The sequence below is a fragment of the Ovis canadensis genome, chromosome 6 (genome assembly GCF_042477335.2).
Source record: "Ovis canadensis isolate MfBH-ARS-UI-01 breed Bighorn chromosome 6, ARS-UI_OviCan_v2, whole genome shotgun sequence".
In the NCBI taxonomy this organism is placed as follows: domain Eukaryota; kingdom Metazoa; phylum Chordata; class Mammalia; order Artiodactyla; family Bovidae; genus Ovis; species Ovis canadensis.
The window spans coordinates 95,597,939-95,622,852 of NC_091250.1; positions in this window are offsets into that span (position 1 = coordinate 95,597,939).

A 24,914-nucleotide genomic window follows, 5' to 3' on the forward strand; every position below is an offset into this window, starting at 1 on the left:
TTTTAACTCTAATATATTTATTCTTATTTTTTAAATGTTCAGTTCAGTTCAGTCGCTCAGTCGTGTCTGACTCTTTGCGACACCATGAATTGCAGCACGCCAGGCCTCCTTGTCCGTTACCAACTTCCAGAGTTCACACAAACTCACATCCATTGAGTCGGTGATGCCATCCAGCCATCTCATCCTCTGTCATCCCCTTCTCCTCCTGCTCCCAATCCCTCCCATCATCAGAGACTTTTCCAATGATTCAACTCTTCGCATGAGGTGGCCCAAGTACTGGAGTTTCAGCTTTAGCATCCTTTCTTCCCAAGAACACCCATGACTGATCTCCTTTAGAATGGATTGGTTGGACCTCCTTGCAGCCCAACGAACTCTCAAGAGTCTTCTCCAACACCACAGTTCAAAAGCATCAATTATTCAGTGCTCAGCTTTCTTCACAATCCAACTCTCACATCCATATATGACTACTGGAAGAACCATAGCCTTGACTAGACAGACTTTGTTGGCAAAGTAATGCCTCTGCTTTTTGATATGATATCTAGGGTGGTCATAACTTTCCTTCCAAGGAGTAAGCATCTTTTAATTCGATGGCTGCAATAACCATCTGCAGTGATTTTGGAGCCCCCCAAAAATAAAGTCTGACACTGTTTTCCCTATTTCCCCATCTATTTCCCATGCAGTGATGGGACCAGATGCCATTATCTTCATTTTTTAAATGTTGAGCTTGAAGCCAACTTTTTAACTCTCCTCTTTCACTTTCATCAAGAGGCTTTGTAGTTCCTCTTCACTTTCTGCCATAAGGGTGGTGTCATCTGCATATCTGATATTATTGATATTTCTCCTGGCAATCTTGATTCCAGCTTGTGCTTCTTCCAGGCCAGCATTTCTCATGGTGTACTCTGCATAGCAGTTAAATAAGCAGGTTGACAATATACAGCCTTGACGTACTCCTTTTCCTATTTAGAACCAGTCTATTGTTCCATGTCCAGTTTTAACTGTTGCTTTCTGACCTGCATATAGGTTTCTCAAGAGGCAGGTCAGGTGGTCTGGTATTCCCATCTCTTTCAGAATTTTCCACAGTTTATTGTGATCCACACTGTCAAAGGCTTTGACATAGTCAATAAAGCAGAAATAGATATTTTTCTGGAACTCTCATGCTTTTCTCATGATCCAGGGGAAATTGGCAATCTGTTGTCTGGTTCCTCTGCCTTTTCTAAAACCAGCTTGAACATCAGAAAATTTATGGGTCATGTGTTGCTGAAGCCTGGCTCAGAGAATTTTGAGCATTACTTTACTAGCGTGTGAGATGAGTGCAATCGTGTGGTAGTTTGAGCATTCTTTGGCATTGCCTTTCTTTGGGATTGGAATTAAAACTGACCTTTTCCAGTCCTGTGGCCACTGATGAGTATTCCATATTTGCTTGCATATTGAGTGCAGCACTTTTACAGCATCATCTTCCAGGATTTGAAATAGCTCTACTGGAATTCCATCACCTCCCCTAACTTTGTTCATAGTGAGACTTCCTAAGGCCCACTTGACTTCACATTCCAGGATGTCTGGCTCTAGGTGAGCGATCACACCATTGTGATTATCTGGGTCATGAAAATCGTTTTTGTACAGTTTCTCTATGTATTCTTACCACCTTTTCTTAATATCTTCTGCTTCTGTTAGGTCCATACCATTTCTGTCCTTTCTTAAGCCCATCTTTGCATGAAATATTCCCTTAGTATCTCTAATTTTCTTGAAGAGATCTCTAGTCTTTCCCATTCTGTTGTTTTCCTCTATTTCTTTGCATTGATCACTGAGGAAGTCTTTCTTATCTATCTTTGCTATTCTTTGGAACTCTGCATTCAGATGCCTATATCTTTCCCTTTTTCCCTTTGCTTTTCACTTCTCTTCTTTTCACAGCTATTTGTGAGGCCTCCTCAGACAGCCACTTTTATTTTCTGCATTTCTTTTCCATTGGGATGGTCTTGATCCCTGTCTGCTCTATAATGTCATGAACCTCCATCCATAGTTCATCAGGTACTCTGTCTATCAGGTCTAGTCCCTTAAATGTATTTCTCACTTCCACTAAAATCATAAGTGATTTGATAGGCCATACCTGAATGGTCTAGTGGCTTTCCCTACTTTCTTCAATTTCAGTCTGAATTTGGCAATAAGGAGTTCATGATCTGAGCCACAGTCAGCTCCCAGTCTTGTTTTTGCTGACTCTAGAGCTTCACCATCTTGGGAGGCAAAGAATATAATCAATCTGATTTCGGTGTTGACCATCTGTAATGTCCATGCGTATATTATTCTCTTGTGTTGTTGGAAGAGGGTGTTTGCTATGACCAGTGTGTTCTCTTATCAAAACTCTATTAGCCTTTGCCCTGCTTCATTCCTGCCTTCATTTCCAAGGCCAAATTTGCCTGTTACTCCAGGTGTTTCTTAACTTCTTACTTTTGCTTTCCAGTCCCCTATAATGAAAAGGACATCTCTTTTGGGTGTTAATTCTGAAACGTCTTCTAGGTCTTCATAGAACCATTCAACTTCAGCTTCTTCAGCATTTTTAGTTGGGGCACAGACTTGGATTAATGTGATATTGAATGGTTTGCCTTGGAAACAAAGGGAGATCATGCTGTCATTTTTGAGATTACATCCATGTACTGCATTTTGGACTCTTTTGTTGACCATGATGGATACTCCATTTCTTCTAAGGGATTCTTGCCCACAGTAGTAAATATAATGCTTGATACAATGGTAGATATAACGTTTTTAAATGTTACTGTTAGTATAATATTCCAGAAAATCAACATCCTATTAAGAGTGGGAAAATAGAATCATATTTAATAAATAATTATACCAAGAATATAAAACATTTATGAAAAGAAAAAAAGCAAATACAAAAACTGGTATTACCTATTGAAAAACAGAGTATACATAAAATTTGATAAAACACATAATTTCTATATCAATATTCTCCCAAAGTAATTGGAAATATATATAGATTGACATGTGTAAAAAGGGAATAGAGCATGTGTGTGTGTGTGTGTGTGTGTGTGTGTGTGTATGCAGTTACTAACTGGTAACAGTTTTATACACAGTTATGGAGTTAGATTAAATATAAATGTAATATTTTAACTTGAATTTTTTCCTAATTTAAAACTTTATAATAACATGAATTAATGGATAACCTATTAAAATATTTGGGCTTCCCTTGTGGCTCAGCTGGTAAAAAATCCACCTGCAATATGGGATAAATAGGTTTGATCCTTGGTTTGGGAAGATCCATTGGAAAAGGGAAAGGCTACCCACTCCAGTATTCTGGCTTAGCGAATTCCATGGACTGTAGAGTCCATGGGGTCACAAAGAGTCAGACATGACTGAATGACTAACACTTCAGGATTTCTACACACAAATCAACCTTCCGGACAGAAAAAAACTGCAAAATTGAGAGTCCTATGAAACTCTGACATTTCGCAAATATTTTTGATAACAAAGTATCAGGGGATTATGGTGAAAAATATACTGAAATTGTGCAGAAGGATATGTCATACAAAATGGGAACAAAGAATGATAAAAATTGTGTCCTTAGTTAAACTATTTAATTTAGTGAAAAAAACATTTTCTATTTTTCCTTTTATGTTTTATTTCAGAGAATACTAAAGAATCAAAAAATGTAGACGGAAGAAATTATTTAGGATGTTCTCGAATTCAAGTAAACATACAGAGGTCAGTTAATATTTCTGATCTGCTTAAACTTCATTAGCTAAAATATTGGAAAAATATTTCAATATCAATTGATTCTTTAAAGAATGTCATATTAAAAAAGAAAATGAACATGAAATTATGCCATCACTTTATTACAGTATATACTTTATCCCAATTTGCTTCCTTACTGAAATAAGTATTTTTTTAAAAAATTAACTTCATGTTCTGTTCCTTGATAAAGGGACAATCACAATTACTTAAGTGTAACAAGTCACTTTCTCTAGGCTCTTATTGGAGACTAAGCACCTATTCAAATAAGAATTCAATATGCTCCTTATCAGACTATTAGTCAGTACAATTTTATCAAATTAGTTTTAATTTTGCAGCCTTGAGAGTAAAATTTGAAAGTATCTTTTATTTTTAATCCAATACCTCAGTGTATAAACATGCAATCATTAACAATACAAAATTTTTAAATTATAGTCTAAGTTGTATCAAGCCATGAATCATTCAGAGAACAGTTGAGATTCAGCAATATTTCATAAATACAAGGTATTTAGCTAATAATCTTATTGTTTGTTTTTTTGGTAGCCAAGTTATGTCAGACTCTTTTGCAACCCAATGGACTATGGCCCACCAGGCTCCTCTATCCATCAGATTTCCCAGGCAAGAATACTGGAGTGGGTTGCCATTGCCTTCTCCAGGTAATTTTCCCGACTCAGGGATCAAACCCGCATCCCCTGTTCATGCTTCGGTAGGCAAATTCTTTACCATTGAGCCACCAGGAAAGTATGCAATAATCTTATATTTCTAGTCTTAAACAATTTGAAGATTTTAGTCCAAATCAAACAGTTTAGAAATGTACTTTCTTCACTGCTTATTTATATTCAAGTTTAGTTTTTGTTGTGTGAGCCATAATCACAAATTATACATAATGATATACATGTTGGGTGCTTCCCTGATGGCTCCGTGGTAAAGAATCTGCCTGCAATGCAGGAGATGAAAAAGACGTTGGTTCAATCCCTGGGTGGGGAAGATACCCTGGAGGAGGAAATGGCAACCTGCTTCAATATTCTTGCCTGAAAATCCCATAAAGTACATATGCCAGAGTACATATTATATACTTAACATATCTATTATATCTATTATATTTAATATATTCAGTATGCATTAAGATTGTATACATAATATTTTTCTGGATTCTCTGGTGGCTCAATGTTATGCAAAATAATCTGCCTGTCAATGCAGGGGATGCAGGTTTGATCCCGGGTCAGGAAGAACCCATGAAAAAGGAAATGACATCCCACTCTAGTATTCTTGCTTGGGAAATCCTATGGACAAAATAGCGTGGCAGGCTCCAGTCCATGAGCTCACCAAAGATTTGGACACAACTTAGTAACTAAACAACAACAAAAACATGCTTTTTGCTGTAGTTTTCCAGGTAACTATTAAATCCTGATTTGAACACCTATCCCAGGGACGCGGGAGCCTGGTGGGCTGCCGTCTATGGGCTTACAGAGTCGGACATGACTGAAGTGACTTAGCAGCACAGCAGCTTACATTATTGGAGAAGGTGATGGCACCCCACTCCAGTGCTCTTGCCTGGAAAATCCCATGGATGGAGGAGCCTGGTAAGCTGCAGTCTATTGGGTCACTAAGGGTCAGACACAACTGAGTGACTTCACTTTCACTTTTCACTTTCATACATTGGAGAAAGAAATGGCAACCCACTCCAGTATTCTTGCCTGGAGAATCCCAGGGACAGGAGAGCCTGGTGGGCTGCCATCTATGGGGTCGCACAGAGTCTGACTGAAGCGACTTAGCAGCAGCAGCAGCCGCCTACATTATTTGTTCTTCAAAAATATCTACATTTAAAAAAAAAATATCTACATAAAAAAATGAGAGCATATTATATTTTGTGTTATCATTTTGTAATTGTTGTTATGCTTTTCCTTTAAGAAGAATATTTATTCTTGAAGTTAAGAATTTGTGTTTCATTGTCTCCACACAACTTATTAAATTTAAAATGATAAAAATTACATCAAAAACATCTAACTAACAACACTATTATATCTATTTTGGTAAAAGTAGAACAGAAAAATAATTTCTAAGTAAGTATTCTAATTGTATCAGATCTCTATTTTGCTTTAAGACTGTGCAGATAAAAATGTGCTTTGTGAAATTCTGCACTCTAAAAATGTTCTAAAAAAAGTGAGGGGGAGGGACCGGAAGAGGGAGAGAAAGTGAGATAGGGAATGAGTTAGTGAAGAGGGAGAGAAGTTTTTATTTTTAAATAATTTGAAAATTATATATAATATGTCTTTATTTTAAAACTCCTAATAGATCTTTCCATTTTAAGAGCTCCAAATAATATAAAACAACTGTAGTATTCTATAATATCCTTCTAGTGTTAATTATTACAATTATTTTATATTGTTTAGCCATATTATTCCAAATTTATTTGGCTATTGAAATCAGTCAGACTGCTGCTGCTGCTGCTAAGTCACTTCAGTTGTATCTGACTCTGTGCGACCCCACAGACGGCAGCCCACCAGGCTCCCCGTCCCTGGGATTCTCCAGGCAAGAACACTGAGTGGGTTGCCATTTCCTTCTCCAATGCAAGAAAGTGAAAAGTGAAAGTGAAGTCGCTCAGTCGTGTCCGACCCTCACAGACTAAATAAGGATAATCCAAATTTAATTACTGACCAAGAATGATGACTTAGATTAGATTTATAGTTGTTTTCATTTCTATTAATCCAAAGCCAAGAGTAGTCATTCAAAACCCAATTAATGAGAGAAGTTAAAACGGAAGTCTGCTATTATGTAACATTGATTTTGAGATTGGATAGTAGATGGTGAAGAAACTGGTAAAGAAAATCAGAGGATTGTGACACACTATATATAGTCAGGAAATATTAGCTCAATTATTTTCTGTTATAACATGTGGAGAAGAAAATGTGCTTAAGTGATTCATGACTCTGGGTGAAATGGTTTCAAAGGCACATATTGATTGTTGAAATTTGTTGTCTCCAGATTTAAAAAAAAAAAAAAAAAAGGAGGGGGAGAAGGAGCTCACAAAAGAATTGATTAGATTACAAGGGAATGAATAATCTCAGAATTAAGATAACTCAGAAATTCTGGGATTTGGAAAATAAAATGCTTTCAAGAATCCATAGATGTAATCATTAAGACCTAGATTTAGGTCTAAGAAGGGTTTATTAGAAGGGTTTCTTACATCTGTAAGAAAGAATTCAGTAACTGCGATTGATTTGTTTCAGCTGAAAGAAATGCACCCAGAAAAGAGGTATGGTCATCTTGCTGCCTGACAAGATCAAGGTGTATGTAATGAAATCTCTCGAGAATGGTAAAGGTGGTAATCTTTCATAATCAATCAAAAATTTTAAAAGCACTGTATCTTGTACATGGCATTATTGAATAGTAGATGGATAACAATCTAATCCTTCTTTAGTAGGTGATTTTTTTTCTATATTTTGATACATTTCGGTCATTTCTCTCCTAAAATGAACTCATGGTTCACTAACAGATTCATATGTAAAACTTAATATATTGCTATAGTCTCCCCCCTACCTTCACTCTTTTAAAAATCATGATCTGCACTTCTTTACTTTTTTAACTGAGGAAAACCTATTTCTTCAGTTGTTGAAAATATTCAGCCTTTTTTTTTTTCTTAATATATATGTTTTATTTTTCCCCCATGTTTCCCTTGGTACTCCAATTAGAAAAAAAGTGAGAAATTCTGGATCCATAATCCACATATCTTCTTTCTCTTTCTTTCCATTTCTTTTCTTATTCTATGTTATCTAGAATTATTTAACTGGGCCTTCTCTTTCACTAACATTGCTTCAGTTCTCTGTGGACTAAAATTAGAGACTTGATTCTATAGATTTTATTTTACTAATTACATTTCATCTCATTTTTCAAGTCTTTATTTTGTAATATAACTGAATGTAAAAGCCACATCATAATAAATCATTTGTGAGCTATAAAAATAAATATTTTAAACCAGGGGAAAACATTTAACGTATTAATACTTTGCACATAGAAACTCAGAAATCACTTACACCTTTTAATCCTAAACTAACAACTTAATGGTTGCTTCTAGTAATTTTAACAACTAACATAGCTAAATATATAATTCATTTTAATTCTTTATTCAAAAAATGGCAATTGTTTGCCATTTATGCAGATTTCAACAATTTAAATTTAAGTGCTAAACCTGACTAGATATTTAGATTAAATTTTTTCTGATGTTGTCTGTTTTCTTCAGTAAAACAAAACAATAACAACCACACACACACACACAGACCCACACACATACTTTGCTGTTGAATTGTTGTCAAGTCTGATTCTTTGTGACCATATGAACTGCAGTGTCTATGCTTCCCTATCTTTCCATATCTCCCAGAGTTTGCTCAAACTCATGACATTGAGTTTGTGATGCCATCCAACCATCTCATCCTCTGTTGTCTCCTTCTCCTCCTGCTCTCAATCTTTCCTAGCATCAGGGTATTTCCCAGTGAATCACCTCTTCTCATCAGGTGAACAAAGCATTGGAGCTTCAGCTTCAGCGTCAGTCCTTTCAATGAATATTCAGGATTGATTTCCTTTAAGATTGACTGGCTTGATCACCTTGAACTTCAAGGGACTCACACCTTGCAATCCAAGGCACTCAAAAAATCAGGAATCACATTGATCTTGGTGTTTTGAATGCTGAGTTTTAATCCAACTTTTTCACTCTCCTCTTTCACCTTCATGTAAAGGCCCTTTAGTTCCTCTTTTCTTTCAGCCATTAGAGTGTTATCATCTTCTCATCTTAGGTTGTTAATATTTCTTCCAAAAACCTTGATTTCATCTTATGACTCATCCAGTCCAGCACTTTGCATAATATACTATGCATATAAGTTAAATAATCAGGGAGATAATATATAGCCTTGATGTACTCCTTTCCCAGTTTGGAACCAATCCAATTGTTCCAAGTCTGGTTCCAACTGTTGCTTCTTGTCCTGCATACAGGTTTCTCAGGAGAAAGGTTAGGTGGTCTGGTATTCTCATCTCTCTAAGAATCTTCCACAATTTGTTGTGATCCACACAGTCAAAGGCTTTAGTGTATTCAATGAAACAGATTTTTTGCGGGGTATTCTGTTGTATTTTCTATGGACTTCTTTTGTGGCTCAGATGGTAAAGAATCTGCCTGCAATGCAGGAGACCCAGGTTCAATCTCTGGGTTGGGAAGATCCCCTGGAGAAGGGAACACCCCCTGGAGAAGGGAACGGCCACCAACTCCAGTATTCTTGCCTGGATAATTCCATGGACAAAGGAACCTGGCAGGCTACAGTCCATGGGGGTCACACAGAGTTGGACATGACTGAGTGATGTATTTTCTATGATGCAGTGGGTGTTGGCAATTTGATCTCTGGTTCCTTTGCCTTTTATAAATCCAGCTTGTACATCTGGAATTTCTTTGTTCATGTACTGTTGAAGCCTAGCAAGTAGTTTTGGTTCAGCCTCCTTTGGTGTCACTGATCCTTTCCTCTGAGATTTGGTGAATGCAAGGTTTTGCTTGTGCCCTCCAAGACTGGAGGCTCTGTTTACCCCAGTTCTGTGGAAGTCTTGTAATCAAATCCCACTGGCCTTCAAGGTCAGATTCCCTGGGAAAGTCCAGTCCCTTTGTTGGGTTCCAAACTGAGAAGCCTGAGGTGGGGTTCAGAATCTTCACAACAGTTGAAGTACTTATTTGGTATTATTGTTCTCCAGTTTTTCAGTCACTCACCAAGTGGATTTGGAATTTTATTTTATCATGATTGTGCCCCTCCTACTGTTTCACTGCAGCTTCTTCTTTGTCTTTGGGCATGGAGTATCTTTTTTCGGTAGGTTCCAGTGTCCTTCTATTGATGGTTGTTCAACAGCTAGTTTTGATTTTGGTGCTCTCCCAGGAGGAGATGAACACATGTCTTTCTGTTCTGCCATCTTGAACCAGAAGCTAATACACTAGTGATGGTCTTATTTATATAGCCAGGATGACTAGGCCTTTTTCCATACAATCTCTCATCTACCTGCATACTATCCAGGCTTCTTCTCATGATGATAATTACAGGGTTCCCAAATACAATAGGAGAGGGCAAGTCTCAATGTGTGAAATATATTCAAGTCTCCATTTTTTTTATCATGCAAGCTATTACTCTATTGGCTTTGGCTGAATTCAGTTTGGACGGAACACAGTGAAGTACAGATTCAGGGAGGCATGAAATAATTGGGCACTAATCATATATACTCTAACAGGATAATACCCATAAGAGATAAAAACAAAATTAAATTAAATCTATTATTCAGTTAAATAGTTACATGGATAGAAAGAAAATATTTTATATCCAGTCCCCACTTGTAAACTCTAAAAAAAAGTCTTTATTGCTTAGAAAGTTAAGGGAAAGCTAAGTTACCTCATTATAGTCACAAAACATAAACTCACTGTTTATCTCATATTTATGCTATGGAATCCATGGATATGGTCCTAAGGGTAGAATCTGGTACAAGTGTAAGTGTTCGTGTTGTCTTTTTTTTTTTTAATTTTTATTTTTACTTTATTTTACTTTACAATATTGTATTGATTTGCCATACATTGACATGAATCCACCACGGGTATATGTGCGATCCCAAACATGAACCCCCCTCCATCTGCACAACATCCCTCTGGGGCATCCCCGTGCACCAGCCCTAAGCATGCTGTATCCTGCATCGAACATGGACTGGTGATTTGATTCTTACATGATAGTATACATGTTTCAATGCCACTCTCCCAAATCACCCCTCCCTCTCCCTCTCCCTCTGAGTCCAAAAGTCCGCTCTACACATCTGTGTCTTTTTTGCTGTCTTGCATACAGGGTCATCATTGCCATCTTTCTAAATTCCATATATATGTGTTAGTACACTGTATTGGTGTTTTTCTTTCTGGCTTACTTCACTCTGTATAATCAGCTCCAGTTTCATCCATCTCAACAGAACTGATTCAAATGCATTCTTTTTAACGGCTGAGTAATATTCCATTGTGTATATGTACCACAGCTTTGTAATCCATTCATCTGCTGATGGAAATCTAGGTTGTTTCCATGTCCTGGCTATTATAAACAGTGCTGCGATGAACATTGGGGTACATGTGTCTCTTTCAATTCTGGTTTCCTCAGTGTGTATGCCCAGCAGTAGGATTGCTGGGTCATATGGCAGTTCTATTTGCAATTTTTTAAGGAATCTCCACATTGTTTTCCATAGTGCTTATACTAGTTTGAATTCCCACCAACAGTGTAGGAGGGTTCCCTTTTCTCCACACCCTCTCCAGCTTTTATTGCTTGCAGACATTTGGATCGCAGCCATTCTGACTGGTGTGAAGTGGTACCTCATTGTGGTTTTGATTTGCATTTCTGTAATAATAAGTGATGTTGAGCATCTTCTCATGCATTTGTTAGCCATCCGTATGTCTTCTTTGGAGAAATGTCTATTTATTTCTTTGGCCCATTTTTTGATTGGGTCATTTATTTTTCTGGAATTGAGTTGCATAAGTTGCTTGTATATTTTTGAGATTAGTTATCTGTCAGTTGTTTCATTTGCTATAATTTCCTCCCATTCAGAAGGCTGTCTTTTCACCTTGCTTATATTTTCCTTTGTTGTGCAGAAGCTTTTAATTTTAATTAGATCCCATTTGTTTATTTTTGCTTTTATTTCCAGAATTCTGGGAGGTGGATCATAGAGGATTCTGCTGTGATTTATGTCGGAGAGTGTTTTGCCTATATTCTCCTCTAGGAATTTTATAGTTTCTGGTCTTATGCTTAGATCTTTAATCCATTTTGAGTTTATTTTTGTGTGTGGTGTTAGAAAGTGATCTAGTTTCATTCTTTTACAAGTGGTTGACCAGTTTTCCCAACACCACTTGTTAAAGAGATTGTCTTTACTCCATTGTGTATTCTTGCCTCCTTTGTCAAAGATAAGGTGTCCATATGTGTGTGTATTTATCTCTGGGCTTTCTATTTTGTTCCATTGACCTATATTTCTGTCTTTGTGCCACTACCATACTGTCTTGATGACTGTGGCTTTGTAGTAGAGCCTGAAGTCAGGCAAGTTGATCCTCCAGTTCTATTCTTCTTTCTCATGAGTGCTTTGGCTATTAGAGGTTTTTTTTTGTATTTCCATACATATCTTGAAATTATTTGTTCTAGTTCTGTGAAAAATATCGCTGGTAGCTTGATAGGGATTGCATTGAATTTGTAAATTGCTTTGGGTAGTATACTCATTTTCACTATTTTGATTCTTCTGATCCATGAACATAGTGTATTTCTCCTTCTATTAGTGTCCTCTTTGATTTCTTTCACCAGTGTTTTATAGTTTTCTATATATAGATCTTTAGTTTCTTTAGGTAGATATATTCCTATTTTATTCTTTTCGTTGCAATGGTGAATGGAATTGTTTCCTTAATTTCTTTTTCTACTTTTTCTTTATTAGTGTATAGGAATGCAAGGGATTTCTGTGTGTTGATTTTATATCCTGCAACTTTACTATATTCATTGATTAGCTCTAGTAATTTTCTGGTGGAGTCTTTAGGGTTTTCTGTGTAGAGGATCATGTCATCTGCAAACAGTGAGCATTTTACTTCTTCTTTTCCAATTTGGATTCCTTTTATTTCTATTTCTGCTGATTGCTGTGGCTAAAACTTCCAGAACTATGTTGAATAGTAGCAGTGAAAGTGGGCACCCTTGTCTTGTTCCTGACTTTAGGGGAAATGCTTTCAATTTTTCACCATTGAGGATAATGTTTGCTGTGGGTTTGTCATAGATAGCTTTTATTATGTTGAGGTATGTTCCTTCTATTCCTGCTTTCTGGAGAGTTTTTATCATAAATAGATGTTGAATTTTGTCAAAGGCCTCTGCATCTATTGAGATAATCATATGGCTTTTATTTTTCAATTTGTTAATGTGATGAATTACATTGATTGATTTGCAGATATTGAAGAATCCTTGCATCCCTGGGATAAAGCCCACTTGGTCATGGTGTATTATCTTTTTAATGTGTTGTTGGATTCTGATTGCTAGAATTTTATTGAGGATTTTTGCATCTATGTTCAACAATGATATTGGCCTGTAGTTTTCCTTTTTTGTAGTATCTTTGTCAGGTTTTGGTATTAGGGTGATGGTGGCCTCATAGAATGAGTTTGGAAGTTTACCTTCCTCTGCAATTTTCTGGAAGATTTTGAGTAGAATAGGTGTTAGCTCTTCTCGAAATTTTTGGTAGAATTCAGCTGTGAAGCCGTCTGGACCTGGGCTTTTGTTTGCTGGAAGATTTCTGATTATAGTTTCAATTTCCGTGCTTGTGATGGGTCTGTTAAGCTTTTCTATTTCTTCCTGGTTCAGTTTTGGAATATTGTACTTTTCTAAGAAGTTGTCCATTTCTTCCATGTTGTCCATTTTATTGGCATACAACTGCTGATAGTAGTCTCTTATGATCCTGTGTATTTCTGTGTTGTCTGTTGTGATCTCTCCATTTTCATTTCTAATTTTATAGATTTGATTTTTCTCTCTTTGCTTCTTGATGAGTCTGGCTAATGGTTTGTCAATTTTATTTATCTTTTCAAAGATCCAGCTTTTGGCTTTGTTGATTTTTGCTATGGTCTCTTTTGTTTCTTTTGCATTTATTTCTGCCCTAATTTTTAAGATTTCTTTCCTTCTACTAACTCTGGGGTTCTCCAATTCTTCCTTTTCTAGTTGCTTCAGGTGTAGTTAGGTTCTTTATTTGACTTTTTTCTTGTTTCTTGAGGTATGCCTGTATTGCTATGAACTTTCCTCTTAGCACTGCTTTTATAGTGTCCCACAGGTTTTGGGTTGTTGTGTTTTCATTTTCATTAGTTTCTATGCATATTTTGATTTCTTTTTTGATTTCTTCTGTGATTTGTTGGTTATTAAGGAGTGTGTTGTTCAACCTCCATATGTTGGAATTTTTAATAGTTTTTCTCCTGTAATTGAGATCTAATCTTAATGCATTATGGTCAGAAAAGATGGTTGGAATGATTTCGATTTTTTTAAATTTATCAAGGTTAGATTTATGGCCCAGGATGTGATCTATCCTGGAGAAGGTTCCATGAGCACTTGAGAAAAAGGTGAAATTCATTGTTTTGGGGTGAAATGTCCTATATATATCAACTAGGTCTAACTGGTCTAATGTATCATTTAAAGTTTGCATTTCTTTGTTAATTTTCTGTTTAGTTGATCTGTCCATAGGTGTGAGTGGGGTATTAAAGTCTCCCACCATTATTGTGTTATTGTTAATTTCCCCTTTCATACTTGTTAGCATTCGTCTTACATATTGCGGTGCTCCTATATTGGGTGCATATATATTTATAATTGTTATATCTTCTTCTTGGATTGATCCTTTGATCATTATGTAGTGGCCTTCTTTATCTCTTTTCACAGCCTTTGTTTTAAAGTCTATTTTATCGGATATGAGTATTGCCACTCCTGCTTTCTTTTGGTCTCTGTTTGCGTGGAATATCTTTTTCCAGCCCTTCACTTTCAGTCTGTATGCGTCCCTTGTTTTGAGGTGGGTCTCTTGTAAGCAGCATATAGAGGGGTCTTGTTTTTGTATCCATTCGGCCAGTCTTTTTCTTTTGGTTGGGGCATTCAACCCATTTACGTTTAAGGTAATTATTGATAAGTATGATCCTGTTACCATTTACTTTATTGTTTTGGGTTTGCGTTTATACACCCTTTTTGTGTTTCCTGTCTAGAGAATATCTTTTAGAATTTGTTGGAGAGCTGGTTTGTTGGTGCTGAATTCTCTCAGCTTTTGCTTGTCTGTAAAACTTTTGATTTCTCCTTCGTATTTGAATGAGATCCTTGCTGGGTACAGTAATCTGGGCTGTAGGTTATTTTCTTTCATCACTTTAAGTATGTCTTGCCATTCCCTCCTGGCCTGAAGAGTTTCTATTGAAAGATCAGCTGTTATCCTTATGGGAATCCCCTTGTGTGTTATTTGTTGTTTTTCCCTTGCTGCTTTTAATATTTGTTCTTTGTGTTTGATCTTTGTTAATTTGATTAATATGTGTCTTGGGGTGTTTCACCTTGGGTTTATCCTATTTGGAACTCTCTGTGTTTCTTGGACTTGGGTGATTATTTCCTTCCCCATTTTAGGGAAGTTTTCAACTATTATCTCCTCAAGGATTTTATCATAGTCTTTCTTTTTGTCTTCTTCTTCTGGGACTCCTATAATTCGAATGTTGGAGTGTTTCATGTTGTCCTGGAGGTCTCTGAGATTGTCTTCATTTCTTTTAATTAGTTTTTCTTTTTTCCTCTCTGATTCATTTATTTCTACCATTCTATCTTCTATTTCACTAAGCCTATCTTCTACCTCCATTATTCTACTAATTGTTGCCTCCAGAGTGTTTCTGATCTCATTTATTGCATTATTCATTACATATTGACTCTTTTTTATTTCTTCTAGGTCCTTGTTAAACTTTTCTTGCATCTTCTCAATCCTTGTCTCTAGGCTATTTATCTGTGATTCCATTTTGATTTCAAGATTTTGGATCATTTTCACTATCAATATTCGGAATCCTTTCTCAGGTAGATTCCCTATCTCTTCCTCTTTTGTGTGGTTTGTTGGGCATTTCTCCTGTTCCTTTACCTACTGAGTATTCCTCTGTCTCTTCATCTTGGTTATATTGCTGCGTTTGGGGTGGCCTTTTTATATTCTGGGAATTTGTGGAGTTCTCTTTATTATGGAGCTTCCTCACTGTGGGTGGGGTTCTATCCGTGGCTTGTCAAGGTTTCCTGGTTAGGGAGGCTTGTGTTGGAGTTCTGGTGGGTGGAGCTGGGTTTCTTCTCTCTGGAGTGCAGTGGAGTGACCAGTAATGGGTTATAAGATGTCAAAGGTTTTGGAGTAGCTTTGAGCTGCCTGTATATTGAAGCTCAGGGGTGTGTTCCTGTGTTGCTGGAGAATTTGCGTGGTATGTCTTTCTCTGGAACTTGTTGACCCATGGGTGGAGCTTGGTTTCAGTGTAGGTATGGAGGCGTTTGATGAACTCCTATTGCTTAATGTTCCCTGAATTCAGGAGTTCTCTGATGTTCTCAGGCTTTGTACTTAAGCCTCCTGCTTCTGGTTTTCATTTATTTTTACAGTAGCCTTTAGATTTCCCCATCTATACAGCACTGATGATAAAACATCTAGGTTAAAGATGAAAAGTTTCTCCACACTGAGGGACACCCAGAGAGGTTCACTGAGTTACATGGAGAAGAGAAGAGGGAGGGGGTAGTTAGAGGTGACTGGAATGAGATGCGGTGAGATCAAAAGAGGAGAGAGCAAGCTAGCCAGTAGTCACTTCCTTATGTGCACTCCATAGTCTGGACCGCTCAGAGGCATTTACGGAGTTATACAGGGAAGATGAGAGGGAGGAAGTAGACTGAGGTGGCCAGGAGGATAAGAGAGAGGAATGAAAAAGAGAGAGACAAATCCTGCCAGTAACCAGTTCCTTAGGTGTTCTCCACCGTCTGGAACAAACAGTAATTCACAGAGTTGGATAGAGAAGAGATGGGGGAGGAAAGAGACAGAGGCCACCTGGTGGAGAAAAAGGAGAGTCCAAAGGAGGAGAGAGTGGTCAAGCCAGTAATTTCGGTCTCAGGTAAAACTGGGTAATGAAGTTTGGGTTTTTAAATGTACGAAATTGACAACAAAAACCAAACAGCAAAGATTAAAAATCTAGAGTAGAGGTTGGATTTTCAGAAATACAATATTAAAGAAAAGAAGCAGAAGGAAAAAAGAAAAAAGAAAAAAAAAAGCCACAAGAATTATTTAAAAACTCCAACCACACCACATAAAGACTATATACGGTGTTTGCCTTAAAGAAAGTCTTTTTTTTTTGAAAAGTAATAGTAGGTTATAGAAATAAAAATTCGAGGAGAAATAGAAGACTTAACAATTTTTTTAAAAAAGTTAGAAAAAAAGCAAGAAAAAAAAGAGGGGAAAAAAAAGGAATGATTGTAAAAATAGTAAAAATATATCTAGCCCTTCTCTGATGTGAGCAGTGTGGAGTCACTTCCAAGGCGGTTCCCTCTGTTTAACTTCTTCTGTTTGCTGGTTTTTTAGGCTCGCTAGTTCAGTCGCGCTGTGGGGAGGGGGGGGATGCTGCAAACAAATAGCACTGTCGCGTGCACACAGTGTCTCAGCCCCGCTGGACCTGTCCCTTCTCGAGGCGCACAAACTGCTCCGGTTCTACGATGCTCAGCCGGGAACCGTCTGAGGCCCGCCCTAGACTGCGTGCACCTCTCCCATCTAAGCCACTCAGGTTCAGCGCTCAGGTAGCCCTCAGAGGCTCAAATTCGGTTGGGACTGCATTTTGTGCCCTTCCCAGACCCCAGTAGCTCAGGAGTTTGGCGAGCGGGGTCACTGTGACTAGTCGCCTTTTCTGTCTCTGCTGCTCAGTTTTCTGGGTGTACCGCTGGCACCCCTTGTGAGGCAGATGGTGACTGTCCAGCACCCCCAGAAGTCTTAGCAAAGAAGCCTGCTTGCAGTTTGGTAGGTAGAGTCTCTCCGGGGCTGCAATTGCCCCTTTCCAGACCTTACGGCTCTGGCTGCCTGTCCCCGGCGGGGGATGGTCTGCAGCAGCTATGTCCGTTCCGTCCTTTGTTCTGTGCACGGTCCTGGTGGTGTCTTATGTTCGAGCTTTTCGCGTGGTAGCTATCCCACAGTCTGGTTTGCTAGCCCAAGTTAGATCGTTCTGGTTATGCGTGGGGCATTCCTGCCCGATTCTTACAAATCTCTGCAGCCCGTGCCTCCCACACTTCCCTGCCCTGCCCCCACTTGCTATTGGAGGATGCAGGCATCTGTGCTGCTTTTCCACTGGGGGAGTTACTGTTGGTCTTGTAATCTGCTGGTTTTAATTATTTATTTATCCCCCCCCCCCACCTCCCGTTATGTTGCCCTCTGTGTTTCCAAGGCTCACCACAGACTCGGCAGGGAAAGTGTTTCCTGGTGTTTGGAAACCTCTCTTCTTCAAATTCCCTTCCCCGGACAGGCTTCCCTTCCCGGGACGGAGCTCCCTTCCCACCTCCTTTGTCTCTCTTTTCATCTTTTATATTTTTTCCTACCTGTTTTCGAAGACAATGGTCTACTTTTCTGGTTGCCTGATGTCCTCTGCCAGCATTCAGAAGTTGTTTTGTGGACTTTGCTCAGCGTTGAAATGTTCTTTTGAGGAATTTGTGAGGGAGAAAGTGGTCTTCCCATCCTATTCCTCCTCCATCTTAGGACCACCCCTCGTGTTGTCTTTATCATTACCTTCACATCTATTTACAGATAGTCAGCAACAACTGCTTCACTGCTCTCTGAATAGAGATTCAGTTGCTCACACAGTCCTATCAAAGGCCAGTTGTGCTTCCTTAGAGCTACTTGTTATCAGTTTTCATGTGTGAAAAAATATTATGAAAATAAAATGATGAACATTACAAATTTCCATTTCGTATGAAAACCACATAGCTGGTGGTCAACAAACACAAATGCAGCCTCTGTCTGAATAAGAAGAAATCTCATCAAACACTGCAAATTAAAAATCTATAGGGACAAAATGGTCCATTTTTGCATCTATTTCTGCTTTATTGACTATGCCAAAAACTTTGACTGTGTGGATTATAATGAACTGTGGAAAATTCTTCAAGAGATGGGAATACCAGACAACCTGACCTGCCTCTTGAGAACCCTATATGCAGGTCAGGAAGCAACAGTTAGAACTGGAAATGGAACAACAGACTGGTTCCAAATAAGAAAAGGAATATGTCAAGGCTTTATATTGTCACCCTTCTCATTTAATTTCTTTGCAGGGTACATCATGAGAAATGCTGGGCTGGAAGAAGCACAAGGTGGAATCAAGATTGCTGGGAGAAATATCAATAACCTCAGATATGCAGATGATACCACCCTCATGGCAGAAAGTGAAGAGGAATTACAAAGCCTCTTGATGAAAGTGAAAGAGGAGAGTGAAACACTCCTCTCAACATTCAGAAAACGAAGATCATGGCATCTGGTCCCATCACTTCATGGGAAATAGATGGTGAAACAGTGGAAACAGTGTCAGACTTTATTTTGGGGGGCTCCAAAATCACTGCAGATGGTGATTACAGCCATGAAATTAAAAGACACTTACATTTTGGAAGGAAAGTTATGACCAACCTAGATAGCACATTAAAAAGCAGACACATTACTTTCCCAACAAAGGTCCGTCTAGTCAACGTTCTAGTTTTTCCAGTGGTCATGTATGGATGTGAAAGTTGTACTGTGAAGAAAGCTGAATGACAAAGAACTGATGCTGTTGAACTGTGGTGTTGGAGTAGACTCTTGAGAGTCCCATGGACTGCAAGGAGATCCAACCAGTCCATTCTAAAGGAGATCAGTCCTGGGTGTTGTTTGGAAGGAAAGATGCTAAAGCTGAAACTCCAGTACTGTGGCCACCTCATGTGAAGAGTTGACTCACTGGAAAAGACCCTGATGCTGGGAGGGATTGGGGGCAGGTGGAAAAGGTCACAACAGAGGATGAGATGGCTGGATGGAATCACCGGCTCAATGTACATGGGTTTGGGGGAACTCCCGGAGTTGATGATGGACAGGAAGGCCTGGCGTGCTGCAATTCATGGGTTTACAAACAGTCAGACACGACTGATTGACTGAACTGAACTGAACTGAGCTTACCTATAAATGATCAAACTATTTATTTGTCTCTGGTTGCTATTTAATTCATTGATCCCTTGAAAGCTTACAGTGCATACAAACACACACACATACTTACACACAACTCCATCATGCTCCATCAGCCACATCAATGGAAGAAAGAGAATAATAGTGAAAAACATAAACCCATTTAGTTTCAGCTCTAAGGTGCACAGTCTGTTCCTCTAGGCCCACCAGGTTGTAATTATGAGTTGGCAGAATGCCTGCTTATACCATCTGCTGTTTTCCAAGGCTTATGCCTTATCTATTGCAGCATATTCTATAGGCACCTAGACTCAGCTGTGTCTCCTCTGCATATAGAAAACATTTCATCCTAGGAGCAAGTCAAGGAAACTCCCTCAAAAATTTTACCAAAAGTCATGAGCAACTGAGAGAGCTGAGGTACATAATCAGTAGCAACAACAAAAAGAGAGAGAATGAAAGAAGATAATGACTAGTTTCACTTTATTAGTGCTTTTCTCAAGGCTTTTCATGACATGTAATGGCATAGTAGTCGTTTTTGTCATGCTGCTAGTCCTTCTCTCTCTTTAAATAACGTTATTAAGATTTGGATCACTTGTTGTCTACCTCATTATCTTTCTCTATTAAAAAATAATAAAACTGCATTTGACAAGATTTTATAAAGTTATTTAATTAACACAACTAGAAAATATATCTAAAGAAGACTGCAAAAGAAACATTCAATTTTGTATAATTCTCCGTGTTTTTTTTTTCCATAGTCTTTATATACCACATTAATCAATCTCTAAAATACAAATTTTTCCTTCATTCAATTTTTGATCTTTGGGTATGTTAGTGTGTACATGTGTGTTTTTAATTCCTCTCATCTGACTGGATTTTGGACAGTGTTCTTCCGGAAATAGGTTTTAGTAAATTAGAAGTGAACTATTTAACTTTGATATGCCCAAACAGCTTTTCTGCAAGTAGATAAATAGGAAGATGCAAAGTAAATGAGTCAGAACATTATAAAGCAGCACTATACAAACTCAATTTTTATAAGCATGTACTTCTTACACTTTAAACTTTTGAATTCTTAAATCAGTATGTCTCAGACATGACAGGAGCTACTCATTCACTGTCATTGACTATTCCAGCTGTTGGGCATACTTCAGAGAACAAGACAAATTCTTTTTGTCATGAGAGTTAATGCTAATGAACCACACAACCAGATTTTCTAATTCACTGGTTTGAGAAAGGCATACTGAGATATTTGCTTTACATATTTTTATTTCCATAACTTTAAAGAAAATAGTTTTGCTGCAATTTAGATAACTCATTATCATTTAAATATTGAACAAATATTTAGTGATGGGAAATGTAAATAGAGATAAACAAACCATTCAAACCCAAGCATTTCTAGGCGGAAGGGACAAGCTGGTGGAGTAGAAGAACGTAAGCTCATCTCTTCTTACAGAAAACAAGAATCGTAACTAACTGCAGAACAGTTCAATTCAGTTCAGTCGCTCAGTCTTGCTTGGCTCTTTGCAACCCCATTGACTACAGCATGCCAGGTTTCCCTGTCTTTCACCAACTCCCAGAGCTTACTCAAACTCATGTCCATTGAGTCGGGGATGCCATCAAACCATCTTATCCTCTGTTGTTCCCTTCTCCTCCCTCCTTCAATCTTTCCAGCATCAGGATTTTTTGCAATGAGTTAACTCTTCGCATCATGTGGCCAAAATATTAGAGTTTCAGCTGCAACATCAGTCCTTCCAATGAATATTCAGAACTGATTTCCTTTAGGGTGGACTGGTTGGACCTCCTTGCAGTTCAAGAGGCTCTTAATCATCAGAATAGAGGTTCCCAGTTTAACCATTCCTTCAATTTATATTTATTCAAGATACATTCAATAAATACTTGTTCAATTGAATGAATGCATAACAGAATTAGTGAATATCTTGAGATAATAAAATAAATTTGGAATTAAAAAAAAAAAAAAGAGTCTTCTTCAATACCACAGTTCAAAAGCGTCAATTCTTCGGTGCCCAGCTTTCTTTATAGTCCAACTCTCACATTCATACCTGACTTTTGGGAAAACCATAGCCTTGACTAGATGGACCTTTGTCGGCAAAGTAATATCTCTGCTTTTTAGTATACTATCTAGGTTGGTAACAACTTTTATTTCAAGGAGTCAGCATCCTTTAATTTCATGGCTGCAATCACCATCTTCAGTGATTTTGGAGGCCCCCAAAATAAACTCTGTCACTGTTTCCCCATCTATTTGCCATGAAGTGATGGGACCAAATTCCATGATCTTAACTTTCTGAATGTTGAGCTTTAAGCCAACTTTTTCACTCTCCTCTTTCACTTTCATCAAGAAGTTATTTAGTTATTCTTTGCTTTCTGCCCTAAGGGTGGTGTCATGTGCATATCAGAGGTTATTGATATTTCTGCTGGCAATCTTGATTCCAGCTTGTGCTTCTTCCAGCCCAGCGTTTCTCATGATGTACTCTGTATAGAAGTTAAATAAGCAGGGTGACAATATACAGCCTTCATGTACTCCTTTTCCTGTTTGGAACCAGTCTGTTGTTCCATGTCCAGTTCTAACTGTTGTTTCCTGACCTGCATATAGGTTTGTCAAGACACAGGTCAGGTGGTCTGGTATTCCCATCTCTTTCAGAATTTCTCACAGTTTGTTGTGATGCACACAGTCAAAGGCTTTGGCATAGTCAAAAAACCAGAAGTAGATTTTTTTTTTTAACTCTCTTGCTTTTTTGATAATCCAACAGATGTTGGCAATTTGATCTCTGATTCCTCTGCCTTTTATAAAACCAGATTGAACATCTAGAAGTTCATGGTTCATGTACTCTTGAAGCCTAGTTTGGAGAATTTTGATCATTACTGTAATATCCTGTGAGATGAATGCGATTGTTTGGTAGTTTGAGCATTCTTTTGCATTGCCTTCTTAGGAATTGGAATGAAAACTGAGCATTTTCAATCCTGTGACCATTGCTGAGTTTCCAAATTTGCTGACATATTGAATGCAACACTTTCACTGCATCATTTTTGAGGATTTGAAATAGCTCAGCTGGAATTCCATCACCTCCCCTAGCTTTGTTCATAATGATGCTTCCTAAGGCTCACTTGACTTTGCATTCCAGGATCTCTGGCTCTAGGTTAGTGATCATACCGTCGTCATTGTCTGGGTCATGAAGATATTTTTTGTATAGTTTTGTGTATACTTGCCATCTCTTCTTAATATCTTCTGCTTTTATTAGATCCATACCATTTCTGTCCTTTATTGAGCCCACCTTTGCATGAAATTTTCCCTTGGTATTTTGAATTTTCTTGAATTTATCTCTAGTCTTTCCCATTTTATTGTTTTCCTCCATTACTTTGCACTGATCACTGAGGAAGGCTTTCTTATTGCTCCTTGCTATTCTTTGGAACTCTGCATTCAAATAGGTATATATTTCCTTTTCTCCTTTACCTTTAACTTCTCTTCTTTTCACAGCTATTTGTAAGGATTCCTTAAACCAGCATTTTGCTTTATTGCACTTCTTTTCCTTGGGGATAGTCTTGACCCCTGTCTCCTGTACAATGTCAAGAACCTCCATCCATAGTTCATCAGTCAGTCTATCAGATCTATTCCATTGAACCACTTCAGTATTCTTGCCTTGAGAACGCCATGAACAGTATGAAAAGGCAAAAATATAGGACACTGAAAGATGAACTCCCCAGGTTGGTAGGTGCCCAATATGCTCCTAGAGATTAGTGGAGAAATAACTCCAGAAAGAATGGAGAGATGGAGCCAAAGAAAAAGCAACACCCAGTTGTGGATGTGACTGGTAATAGAAGCAAAGTGCAGTGCTGTAAAGAGCAATATTGCATAGGAACCCGGAATGTTAGGTCCATGAATCAAGGCAAACTGAAAGTGGTCAAACAGGAGATGAAAGGGAGTCAACAAACTAAAATGGACTGGAATGGGTGAATTTAACTCAGATGACTATTATGTCTACTACTATGGGAAAGAATCCCTTAGAAAAAATGGAGTAGCCATCACAGTCAACAAAAGAGTCCAAAATACAGTATTTGGATGCAATCTCAAAAATAACAGAATGATCTCTATTCATTTTCAAGGCAAAAAAATTGCAGAACAAACATCAACAAAAAAGAAACGCTGGAATCTACCAAAAAAGTTACCCAACATACAAGCCAAAAGAGTCACTAAAATAAGATGGTAGGTTCAGTGCAATCACAATAAAATCTAATCCTATACATAACAGGTAAATGACCCAAAAACTGGAAAATAAGTATATCACAGAAATTCCCCCATATAAATGCAAGTTATTAGCTTTACTTCGAGCTTCCCCATCTTGATGTCTGGCAAGGGGAAGATAATCCCCTGGAGAATCTGGCTTTGAAGAGCTTTGGGGTTTGATCACCAGAATTCTCCAGAACTTGGAGAAACAGAACCTCCACTCTTGGATGGTCCTGAGTAGGTCTCCTGTGTACTAGGACCCAAGAAAAAAAGTATTGACATCATAAGAGACTGGGCTAGACTTACCTGCTTGTATTGGAGTATCTCCTGAAGAAGCAGGATGACAACTGTGGTTCACTGCAGAGACAAGGACACTAGAGCAATGGAACTCTGGTGTACTCATTGATATAAGGCCTCGTGAAGGCTGCCATTTTCACACAAAGATCTGGCCCACTCAAAAACCTGTAGGCTCCAGTGCTGGGATGCCTCAAGTTAAACAACCAACAGGGTGGTAAAACGGCCTCATATATCAGCAGACAGGTCGATTAAAATCTTCTTGAGTACACAGTTCAGTTCAGTTCAGTTCAGTCGCTCAGTCATGTCCGACACTTTGCGACCCCATGAATTGCAGCATGCCAGGCCTCCCTGTCCATCACCATTTCCCATAGTTCACTCAGACTCACATTCATCGAGTCCATGATGCCATCCAGCCAATTCATCCTGGGTCGTACCCTTCTCCTCCTGCCCCTAATCCTTCCCAGCATCAGAGTCTTTTCAATGAGTCAACTCTTTGCATGAGGTGGCCAAAGTACTGGAGTTTCAGCTTTACCATTATTCCTTCCAAAGAAACCCCAGGGTTGATCTCCTTCAGAATGGACTGGTTGGATCTCCTTGCAGTCCAAGGGACGCTCAAGAGTTTTCTCCAACACCACAGTTCAAAAGCGTCAATTCTTCAGTGCTCAGCATTCTTCAGAGTCCAACTCTCACATTCATACATGACCACAAGAAAAACCATAGCCTTGACTAGATGGACATTTGTTGGCAAAGTAATGTCTCTGCTTTTGAATATACTATCTAGGTGGGTAGCAATTTTTCTTCCAAGGAGTAAGCATCTTTAAATTTCATTGCTGCAATCACAATCTGCAGTGATTTTGGAGCCCGCCAAAATAAAGTCTGACACTGTTTCCACTGTTTCTCCATCTACCTCTCATGAAATGATGGGACCGGATGCCATGATCTTAGTTTTCTGAAT